This window comes from Octopus sinensis, linkage group LG3 (genome assembly GCF_006345805.1).
Source record: "Octopus sinensis linkage group LG3, ASM634580v1, whole genome shotgun sequence".
In the NCBI taxonomy this organism is placed as follows: domain Eukaryota; kingdom Metazoa; phylum Mollusca; class Cephalopoda; order Octopoda; family Octopodidae; genus Octopus; species Octopus sinensis.
The window spans coordinates 102,085,706-102,098,776 of NC_042999.1; the positions used below are offsets into that span (position 1 = coordinate 102,085,706).

The window sequence follows — 13,071 nt, forward strand, 5'->3', positions numbered from 1 at the left end:
GTTTGAAAGCTGACATCTGATATTACAAATCCACCATCGAATCATCATTGCAGGAATATTTCATTTCCTTTACACCCACCCCACTTCATTCAACTTAATATTTTCTTGTTTTCTTTCATTTTCTTGATTCCGTTTTGCAAATTCACTGCCTGCCAGTCAGTTTACCATTGTGCAAATTTCGCCTCCACCCATTTTTGCTAAAATATGTTTGTATGTAACAACTTCAACAGCATTTTTTCTTTTACATATTTCATTGAGATTCATTTACTTTATGTTTTTGATGGCACAATTTCCTTGGATTCTTCCTCCCACCACCCTATCTTTCTCATATATACATACGTGTATATATATTTATATATACACACATGCATATGTGCGCGTGCGTGATTATCCATGAATTCGAATATGTGCATGAGAGTGTGTGTATGTGTGAGTGAGAGAGAGAGAGAGAGAGAGAGAGAGAGAGAGAAGGTGAGAGAGAGTTTGTAAATATCAAATAATTCTTACAAATATAAATTTGACCAGAGGGAGAAATTTCTTCCAATTTCTCTTTCATAAGTTACCAAATCAAGATTGCAAAGAATTCACACGAGAGATATAAAGCAACACTGAAAAGATACACTATCATCAGCACCAACATCATAACCGTCATCAGCAACGTCACAACCAACAGCAGCACAACCTTCACCAACAGCATCTCTACCAACACCAACACCACAACAACAATGATGTCCTTTCTCTTCGTCTCTCCTCATTCTCTCTAGACATCTGTTTCTTCCTCAATTTCATTCATATTATTTCTTCTTTTATAGCTTTGTAAACATATCTTCTTTCTCTCTCCTTCTGTCACTCATATATTCATGAGAGTATGCTATATACATTTATATATATATATGCAGATATAAATATATGTATAAATGTTTATGCATTTGTGCGTGTGTGTGTATATATATATATATACACGTATAGACACACATACACATACAAATAATATCAAATATATACAGGCATTACTCCATTTCTCACAGCCTTCTCTCATTGTCTGCTTATTCATTTATTCCGAGCTCCCATCTCAATGTCGGTCCTATAATATAGATAAGCATATATGTTTGTTGCATTTCATTATATATATATATATTATATATATATATATGCATATATACAAACATATACGTACTACACACACCATGGATCCAATGTCTTGTTGATGTAATTCCATTTTAAGAAATTTTCAGTGTAGCCAATAAATTATCAACGCTATATACGTTTATTGTTCACGATCTTTAATGTATATATTTCTATTATTCTGTTTTTTCTTTATAGTCTTTCATTTTTGTGTCGTTATTGATGCTGTTAATAATTGCATTAAGCTAATTCAAAATTTCCCGTATTCAAACATCATATAATTTAAAAGAGTAAAACTTTCTCTCTCTATTCATATACATTTGAATAACAAGCTATTGGATAACCGGAAGTAGTTAATGTTTACTCATCAGTATATTCTGGTCTCTTTTAAATTTGGCGCGAAAATGATGAAAAAGTACTCAATACAGGGAAGTAGGAAGAAGTAAGATTTATTCAAAGTTGAATCTAAGGTGAGTCGCTCTGAAGTACCGAGTTTGTGCTTCAGCACAGCGGGCTTCCTCGCCGTTTCCGTCTACGAGGTTCACTCACAAAGTTTTGGCCGAGTCGAAGCGATAGGCATTAGGATCTATCTAACATGGAATGATTTCGAAGCGAACTTCTTATTCATATGACTGAATAATTAAGAAGTTCGTCTCACAATCACATATCCCAGGTTCGATCTCACTGTGCGGTATCTTACGGAAATGTCATTGTATTGCAAAGACTAATTATTATTTATTATAAATTATTATATAATAATAATTTATTACTATTACTTGTCAGGTTAGTGATTTGATCTGAGACCGTGTGTTGAAACTAAAATGGGTGCAACCCGGAAGGCACATTTTAACCATTCGAAAACACCCAAAGACTTCACTTAAACATTTGTTGTTAGTTATTTGGTATCAAAACCTTCGTCTCGTGCATTGCAATCTGGTCACTGACAACATTACACTGCAGTTGACAGGACAAAAATGTTGACACCAAATAACAAATGATAAATGTGTAAGTTAACAGTCATTGTGTGTTGTTTTGAGTGGCTGATATGCGTCTTCTACGCTGCAATTGTTTATTATTTATCCTTATTGGAAAAAGATAAAATCCCGAAAAAACATAAAGGAATAAAGAAAAAGAAAAAAGAAAAAGGTTTAGGCAGCAAGTCAGTAGCAGAAAAACGAGAGCGATATTTAGTCGTATCCATCCAATTATGTCAAATGCTGGTGTCCATATACTTGACATCAAGAGCGAAAGAATGCATAATCGACTGTTCCTTCTCTCAAAATGTATGGCATGACAAAATGCTTAGCGGCATTTCTTTCGGCTCTTTATGTTCGGAGTTGAAATTCCGCAGAGGTCGTCTTTGCCTTTCATCTTTTCAGAGTCGATAAAATAAGAGCCGATGTATTCGTCTTTCCTACTTCCCTCAAAATTGTTGGCCTTGAACCAAAATTAGAAAGAATCATTATTATGGTACGAATAAACGGACATGCTGTGAACATACACTTTTAGATTAGGAGGAAGACTGACTGGGGAGGGTGCTTGTCAGAATCATTAAGGTGACTGTGCTTTTGAGGTGTTTCTGGGAAGAACCCTGAGGGCTCTCCCCCTTTGGAGAATTTTTCGTTGAAATTTTCGTTGCTTTGTTGTAGTACTGTGAACACATACAGACCCTTCCGGGATTTTTTCTGCTTTACACACAGCATCAACTCTTCCATCAAATGAAAAAAGATAGAAAATCCAATTCATTGAAGATTGGGTCGCCGACCACCACCGTCATTCTTTTCTTCGTCCTTACTGAAACCCACTTTCATAATTTGGAAGCTGAAGTAAAAGTGAGGAATTTTACCATTCGCAAGGACCATATTGGCAGAAGAAATGGAGGAGTTCCCATTTTCCTACACAACTCATTTACTGCAGATACAAATATTTCATTCTCCAATCTGTAAATCAGTATCTATATATAACAAAACCTATGATTTAATTATAATTAGGTTCTTCAGGTCAACCCAAGCACCTCTTCTGTGCTTCAAAGAGTGCCTACAAAATATTAAGTTTATTTTATCCATTATTTAATGATAGGTGATTTCAATTTCTTTTCTGTTGAATGATCTCCTCATACCTTGTAAACAGGTATGTGCATTTCAACCACAGGCAAATTAGCATTGGAATCACTTTTTAAGTTCGTGGACAATTTCTGAGTATCGCAACTCGTGTTCGTGCCAACGAGGTTTAATAAAAGTACATTCGACTTAGTGTAAAGTAAACACGCTAACACTACCCATAATATTGCAGCGAAAACAAACGAACAAAAGAAATTTTTCTTTCTAACCATGACATGGTTCTCTGTAGCATGAGATTCCGGCAGCCAAAGGTGATACTTAAGAATCTCATTCCAGTACACTGTTATCACTTGCTGGATCTTCACATTGCTACCTGGAGTGCAATCACTCATTATCTTCCACTCGTTGATTGGTCTTTCACACACTCTCACCCCAACCAACATCAATACATCCTGAAGTTATTTGTGGATACTGTTATAAATATATGTTCATACCACAACCCACTATGGTCCATGAACAAAACGAAACACAAGCTACCTCGAAATAGAAAAAACACTTAAAAGGAAAATTTTTTTAATGTTTTAAAGCAATCAACCGACTGGAATATTGCCATCGGCAATACCCTCAATTGCCAGATATAGCTTTGCTCGAATCCAAAAATTATAATCTTCAAAATTGCATTAAGATTGTCATCGATAATCAAAGAACAGCACAGAAGAACTGGACCTTTGAAAAATAAAACTCAATTCCGAAAAGTGTTTTTTTTTTTTTCATTCGCCATAAATGCAAGGTTGTTGTTTTATCTGTTAAACCTCTGACTGATGAAAACAGTGATGCAGACGGCATAGGTGAGATTCTGCAGAAAGAATATTTACACACACACACACACACACACACACACACACACACACACACACACACACACACACACACATATAGAATGTGTCCAATCAATTCCCAGTATGGAACAAGGACGTTAAATGATGACGGCAACGATGATGATGATACATATATTGCATATGTATATATAGACATGACTGAAGTAAACAGGACATCCCATAACACATCGTTTATGCTTATTTTAACTTGAAAAGGTTTATATTTTTTCATTAATTGACATATTTATGTTTCAGGTTCTATATGTGACTGTTTAATCATGCCACATAGAAAAGAAGGCTTCGAACTGTCTGTCTGAATTTCAAAAAGGCCGTATTGTGAGTCAATCTGAAGGTGGACCTAATCAGAGTAAAATCGCAGGAAACCGTGGGATCCCACTTTCTACAATTAATAGAGTGATTGTGCAATTCACCAAGGTGGGCAGAGTGTCTGCATTACCTCACCTAGGTCGACCAGGGCCCGCTGACAGGACCTTTTGTTTTGTTAAGAGAAGTGTGGAGGATAATCCTCGTTGCAAGGCCTCTGACATAGCATAACAAGTTGATGTCAATCTCAGAACAGCTGTCAGGTATCTCCACAAACTTGGTTACTATGGCAGAACAGCAAGAAGGAAGCCATTTCTTCGACCAGGCAATATTAAGTGAAGAAAAGATTGGGCCAATGAGATGATGGAGAGATCACTGACGTTGTGACAGTCATATTCTCTGATGAGTCCAAATTTGCTGTATTTTCTGACAGTGATCGGATGTGTGTCTGGAGACTCTGTGATCAAAAATTTCACGCGAAAAGATTGCAGCCAATAATGAAACACGACCGCTATTCTGTGATGGTTATGGGCGCAATTTGGAGCAATGGTCGATCAGAGATGGTGGAGAGTGAGGGAAACATAAACTCCGATAAATATATGTCCATATTATAGAAAGAACTCCTGCCAATCTTCTCCAGTGGTGAAATGATTAAAGAAGACTATTTATGGAAGATGGAGCTTTTTGTCACAACGGCTAAAACGACCCAAGGTTGGTTGTAAGAGAGTGGCATTAACATGTTTCCATGACCAAGCCAGTTACCAGATATGAACCCTGTTGGATACCGCTGGGTCATCATAATGGACATAACATTTCATAAGAAGAACAACAAAGCATACTCAAAGTCAGATCTTTTGAGATTACTGCATGAAACTTGGCAAGAAATTCCTCGAGAGAATATTCTTCATCCGATCAGTAGCATGTCTAATAGGATCCATGCATTGAAAAATGTAAAGGGCATGTCCTCTAATATGAGATGTTCATATAATAGTTAGTAAATAATTTGAATGTATAATTTCAGGTTTAAATTAATTTTAAGGAATATGAGGGTATCTATTTATTTCTGTCGTGTGTGTGTGTGTGTATAATATAGAAAGATATACATATATGTGTCAAGTCACTTGTGAGGTTTCTCATGAGTACTAGCAGTAATATCGAGTCCAGTAGAACTTGTTTCATTGTCGGGTCGTCGGCGACTAGACCGGTACCCCCACTAGGTTGCCCGGTGAGGAGGGTTGGCAGAGACACAGCAGAACTAGAAAACAAAACCTGTCAAAAGGACGGATGAACCTTGTGTAATTTCAAATACTATCAAGCAATATTACAAGCCTTCAGAAATTCCGGTTTGGTGCCCAGCGTGCTGGAAGTGAGGCAGTCTTTAGGTTTTGTCTCTAGAACTCGCTTCAAACTCAGGCCACGTCTGCTACGTTCATCGGTGGTGACTTGGACAGCGTATCCTCTGCGACGGTCGACTAACGACTGAAAGATGAGCTGCTATGGATTACACTATCCCAATGTGTGTACACATGTGACCGGGGACCACATGTGAACTTGTATTCCCACTGAAACTCTGAACACATCGGAGCCGGCTCAAGTCACTCCGAGTGAAAACAGCTGCAAGTAATATATACATAATTTGTGTAATATATATATATATATATATATATATATATTTATTACACAAACACACATACAAACGCGCACGCACGCACATATACTTATGGATATCCATATATACACATTATACATGTATGCGTATATGATGAGTGTATGTGCTGATACACACATATACGTACATACACACTCACATTCATGTTTGTTCATGTACATATAATATATAAACATTCATTTATATATATATATAATATATATATATATATATATATACATACATACACATCTATAAAGATTGAGAAGAGAGCAAGTGAAACTCTATTCATATATATAGAGAGTTCAAAGATTTCAATGGAGGTGCAAGTTGGAGGGAATGTTGTTACACTTGGATGAATAGATGAATTGACGACGACGATGATGACGATGACGACGACAGAGGCAGCGATGATGATGATGGCGACTTGCAGTAGGCGAAATTTGTTAGCATGAAAGCAGCTTATATAGTCTTGGATTGGTATTTTATGCCATTGTACGCTCCTCTGAAGAGAAAGGCCGCTGGGAAATAAACTTCCGGTGACGTCCATTGAACTAGTATGGCTGCAGATATATTAGGTGGCCGCGCTCTTTTCATGTTGCAAATAGGAAAGGCGAGGTTTTTGTAATGGACCCAGTCACAGTCGACACTTCAAATAGGCATATGGAAAATAACACAGAATAGAAGTGTGTGTATGTGTGTGTGTGTGTTTCTGCGGTTGTGCGCACAATGTGGGTGTAAAAGTTGTATTCATATATTTACGTGTGTGTGTGTGTGGATATATAGACATGTTTTAAAATGTGTGCATGCACTAAAATATTCAGTCTAATCAAACGTTTTCAATTTTATATATCAAATGTTTTTGACTGTGTAATGTAATATATATATATATATATATATTATATATATATATATATATATATTATATATATCATACATACATACATCTCTGTGTTTGTACACACACAATGTAATATATAAAATATATACACGTGCGCATGTGACTGTGGTATATATGTTTTGTTTGTTATTTTTTCATTTATGTATAATTTAAAGATGAAAAGGTATGTAAATGCATGCTTGTATGTGTTACAATATTAAAAAGAAACAAATTGAAAGATTGAAATGACATTTATTCACACACATAAGCGCATGCACATATAAACACAGAAACACATGCACTCTACAAACATGTAGAAACACCACAAAAGATTAAATGAAACCACACACACACATACACACGAGTTAATTACTAAAGAAGCTGTGAATAAGCTTATATGTGTACTTAAATATGTTTCAAGCCGCTAACAGTTGTGTTTTGTTTGTTTTAAGTGTTTCCACTCAGTGTTTGAGCTTGGTTTTTGAGAGACGTAAATGAAGAGTTAGAGGGGAAGGAAGGGAGAGAGAGACGGCCAGGTTCAAGGAAGAGCAAGAACTAAATACTAGGGAAAGATAAAAGGACGAAGCATGTGTGTATAAAGTTGATGATAGAGAACAAATCTATGAACGAAAGGAGAGAGAGAGAGAGAGAGAGAAGAGAGAGAGAGAACTATCGAGCCAATTACAGAGTCGCAAACATAGGCGAAGTAGAGGGGAATTATGCGAGGGACTGAGTGAGAAAAAAGAAAGAAAAAAAGAACTGAAAGAGGAAAATGAAAGTAGAGAGCCAATACGGAATGAGGAAGAGGAGAGCAACACACACACACAAAAAAAACAACGCAAAAGAGAGATACAAATAAATAGATAGATAAGAGAAGAAAATCAGAGGAGAAACTCGAATGAAAGTGAGAATGAAGAATAATAGGAAGCGAAATGTAAAAGTAAAATAGAGAAGGTGCGAGAGAGGTGGATAGAAAGCAAGTATGAGAAGTGAATATGTAAGAAATCTAAGCGATAAAAAAAGGAAAGAAAGAATAGAAAAGATAGACAAACCGATATATAACACACACACACACATAAGATAGCTACATAGATGGATAGATATAAAGATAAACAGATAAAAGATGAGAGATAGACAGATAAAGATGTGTGTGTGTGTATATATATATAGATAGATAGATAGATAGAGAGAGAGAGAGAGAGATTCGTTAGGGAGAGAGTGGGATGAACGAGAAGAGAACAGTAGAAAGAGGTACCTAGAAAAAGAAAGACGAGCAGAGCAATAGAGATTAGGGGGATAAGGGAGAGAAGAGGCAAAAACAACATGGAAATGTTATAATTGCAAAACGGAAGAGTGAAAGATAGAGGGTGAGAGAGAAAAGGAGAGAAAAACAATTATAGAGAGGGTGGGAGGTAAAGGGGGAGAACAGGGTGGTAAGGATATATATTACAGGAGCGGTTTTTAGTACAACAAATATGAAAACGCAACAACTTTGAACTTATCTTTTGATATATATACATACAGACATACATATATATTATATATATTTACACACATACATACGGATGTAACGCAACTTCTCTGAAGTCTTTTAGCTTCAAAGGCAGTTATGTGTGTGTGTTTATGTATGTTTATATATATATATATATATATATATATATATATATATATATAATATATTACTCAACATATATATTATATAGCCTCTGAAAACGCGTCGTTTTTATGTTGAGGCCATACATGTTATATGTGCATGTATTTTACATATGTATATATATATATATACCACAACACACACATATGAACATACACATTTCATATAATGCATATGCAAGCTCATACACTATATAAGTATATATATATATATAAATTATATATATATATATATATATATATATACATATAGTTATGTGTGTAACATATAGTAACCGGAATTGCTCACATGCGTGTGTTCATGAAGTGATATCCGATTATGTTATGATGGATGATTTTACGGTGTATCCGTATGCAAAGAAGCCGTATGTTCATGTATATAAATGCATAAATATCAATTCTTGTCTGCACACACACACAACACACACACACAACACACACACACACACACACACACATATATATATATGAATATATGATCGTATGTACACTTATGCCTCGAACGTTTGTAGTCAAAGCTTTTCCTTAAGTAATTTCATTTAACTGAACACGTTTATACTAATATATATGTAATGTATGGATGCAAACATGTGTGTATGTATACATACAATTTGTGAAGTTTTAACATTCGATGTTATATATTGAAGGTTAAACCGATGATTACCTTCACGTGTGCTGTATGTTGCTTTTTTAGCTTATTTTGATATGAATAACAAGTCCGCATCCTTTTCAGTTAGTTTTCTGTGTGTGTGTAAATGAAACACGTGTACAACATTCTTTTTCGACTGACTTATGCACTTAATAATGCAAGGAGCCATTATAGCGCATTATTAGAAATAATTTCGCACAAGAATATGGTGTTGCACCCATGCAGAAAAATGCGAGTGAATCGTTAAACTCTTAATATTCTAAATTCGGAGTTGGTGATTTTATCAGTCACATTATTCCCACGATCTTTTGGTGCAAGCGTCACCAACATGACACCATCGATTCCATCAGATTGTGGGGTAGAGAAAGCTTAGAAAAACATTTTGAAAACTTAGAAATGTTAATAAGGAAGCAGGAACTCAAACTCGTGTCTTCCGACACACACACACACGTATTATATTATATATATATATATATATATATATATATATATATATATATATCCGAGGTCGACTTTGCCTTTCATCCTTTCCGGGTCGATAAATAAAGTACCAGTTACGCACTGGGGTCGATATAATTGACTTAATCCCTTTGTCTGTCCTTGCTTGTCCCCTCTATGTTTAGCCCCTTGTGGGCAATAAAGAAATATAATATATATATATATATATATATATATATATATGTCTATGGACACTCACATATATATACACGCATACACACATATTTATATACATATTGTTATATTTCGGGACGGTCATTTTTTTTTTGCCAAATAAACACACACACACTCAACCATACATATATAATGTGTCTATGTACCTGATTATATCTATTGTCTACCAATATGCACGCACACAAAACAATATAGACATACACAAGTATATATTTGCCGGATATGATATATATATATATTGGTTTTGTGTTTATGTTTTCGTTTCTCATTGTGTTCGACGTTTTTTTGGTGTCCTGTAGCCATATATGCATGTATATATACATATAGATGTAGGTATGTACATATATGTATGTATATATGCATGTTTTATTTATTATTTTGTTATTAATATAATATATATATACATATATATACACACACACACACACAAATATATTTATGTACGTATTATGTTTGTTTTTGTATATGTGCGTTGGATTGTGTTCTGTAAATATGGCAGTTGCATGACAACTGTGGAGCAGGCACTTAATTAGAGAAGTCTTCAAACGAAGCTAATACAAGCAAGCTTCTATGGTTTTTAGCGATGTTGTTGGCTGGTTAGTTGGTCGGTTTGCTCTTTGGCAAATTTAACTGCTTATTTTGTTTGGGTTTCAATGCTGTGGCTTTTTAGTTTCGCAGTTTTCAATGTCACATGTTGGGTTTTATTAAATCTTATTTTAGCGTGCACATCATTCGTTTATTTTGACTACACAGCTTTAACAAAAACTCATACACGCAGATACAGACGACGAGCGCGCGTATGCCTATCTGCTTATCTATATAAGTGTCTTTCTATCAAAGTATTTATTCAAACACAAACACAAATACACACAGTGTATGATCTGTGTAGGCATGTGTGTATGTGTGTATAATATATATATATATATATATATATATATATATATATACATATAGGGATATCAAAAGTGGGGTCTGAATTCAAATCATGAAGGGCAATCTGAATGACGATGATGAGGGCAGATTCTTCGTGTCCGATATCTTGGAGAAGAGTGAAACGCCCTCAGGTGGCTATGTAAACTGAGTCTTGACGCTGTTGGGCTTTTCTTTCTGCCTGCAGTTAGTAGTTTTAAAGTGAAAGTCGGTCAATGTAATCTGATCCCACCTGGAGGTCTGATCACAGTGGCTCAGCAGACTGAGATATCTAAGGACTAGCAAGTTGTAGGTTTTATATTGGAGTAGTCTTCACCTAGGTGAATTGCCTTACGGGGCTAGAGAGTACCACTTACTCCTGGAGTTGCCAGAAGGGTATCAAAGAGAGTACCGGACCACTTGAGGAACTTAACTCCTTGATTTGCTGTCGAAGTTGACTCCCCCAAACCTTTCTCTTTCCCAAAGCACTCTACAAGGCAATGAGAGTTTGTGTTTGGACTTTCTTCCATAACATGCTAATTAACCCAACTGAGATCCCAAGAGGTCAGAGAATACCTAGGAACAATAGTGGCTAAGAGGCAGTTCCATACTCGTCAAAACTCTGGAATTCTCGAAACAGTCGAACATTACCATTTCTGTTGCTTTGCTACTTTAAAATTACAATTTAAATATAAATAGTAGAAAATGTTGTTTAATATTAGGTTAACTTTCACCTTGCAGACCAATGGTTGTGTGTAGTTTTGCCAGCAAACATGGTAGCTCCGCTTCTCCAGATGTTATTTACAATACATTACATGCACATTCTAACACAATGGGGACAAAAACAGCCTCTCTACACACTCACTCGGGCTACTAGAAATCACAGTCAAATTCCCTTCAAATTATAGCTCGTCGGTATTGTCGCGGCTGGAATGTCTTTTAGCACAGGTCTGTTCGACTAGGGGTGAACTGCCCCCCCCCAAAAAAAAACAACACTTAGCAGTGGACACTATAAAAGAAAGGGAGCGTTGCATCAAAATAACAAGTTACCCTCACATCAGGTACCTGACCCGAATGTTTACCAAAGATATGCAAAGATCGGACGAGACGAACATTTTCAAACCCAAAAAGAGTTATATTAGTAACTAACATCATTATAAAAATGTGTTAACGTGGCGAACAGGCAGAAACCGTTAGCTTGCTGGGAAAATGCTTAGCGGCATTTCTTATATCTTTACGTTCTATGTTCAACTTCCGCTGGGGTCGACTTTGCCTTTCATCCTTCGGAAGTCGATAAAATAGAACGAGTCGAGTAGGGAGACAGATGTAATCGACAAGTGCAAATTTCAGGCATTGTGCTTGAAGAACGGACTATTAAAAAGTCTTAAGGCGTCGAATTGCCTGAATCCTGCACCGGAAAAAAGTGCTTAGTGGTATTTCTTTTAAGTTCTGAGTTCAAATTCCGCTGATGCCGACTTCGTCTTTTCCTATGTGGGGGTCGGTTAAACAAGAACCAGTTGCACAGTGGAGTTCATGTAATTGACTAACCTTCCCACAAACTTTCAGCCCTTGTGTATATAGCAAGAAGAATTATTAAAATTACCTAATACAACGGTTTTTCAAACACTAGTACCGGATTAATGCCAACTAAAATATAAATGAAATTATTTGGTATTATCCGTTGACAAAAAGATAACAAAATTAGTTTGAATTCATATAATTTCTGTTTCTTCCCCAAATATAAGGAGTTGAAAACCAACGTAATTCTACTAAACAGTGCAATTTGTCTGCCAATCTTTTCAATCCGAGCAATGAAAAATGGCGAATATCACAAACTCTTTACTAACGCTCAAACACGTGCGCGCGCAAGCAGACACACACGCACGCTATATGTATGTGTGTGTGTGTGTATATTTTTACACTATAGATAGTACATGTGTGTGTATGCATATTCCTTTATACGTTTCAGCCCTGTAAATATAACTATATATGTGTGTATACATGTGTATATATATGTATACATGAGCATTATATATATATATATATATATATATATATATAATGCTCATGTATACATATATATCTATATAACATACATCACACATAAGCACACAGAGCAATTGGCGGGATTCAAAAAGCTTATTTCCCATCTCACACCTCACACACCCTTCTAGCGTTACTCACCCGTGCATCTATCTTTAACAAAGACAAAGGATCCAATATCCATCCATTAAGTACATTCCACCTGACTGAATATCTTGCTTATATTGCCG

General features: G+C 35.7%; 1 protein-coding gene and 1 long non-coding RNA gene across 2 annotated transcripts in view; one reads left to right on the forward strand and one right to left on the reverse strand.

The window, feature by feature from the left end:
* LOC115209736 (tumor necrosis factor receptor superfamily member 16-like) overlaps positions 1-13,071 on the reverse strand; it is a 147,828-nt gene that overhangs the window by 90,080 nt on the left and 44,677 nt on the right. The gene's annotated exons all lie outside the window — the stretch shown is intronic.
* LOC118762531 overlaps positions 4,777-13,071 on the forward strand; it is an 18,260-nt gene continuing 9,965 nt past the window's right edge. Inside the window, exons 1-2 of the long non-coding RNA XR_004998287.1 lie at positions 4,777-4,911; positions 11,747-11,750. This is a non-coding gene — a long non-coding RNA (uncharacterized LOC118762531). The remainder of the gene's footprint in view (positions 4,912-11,746; positions 11,751-13,071) is intronic.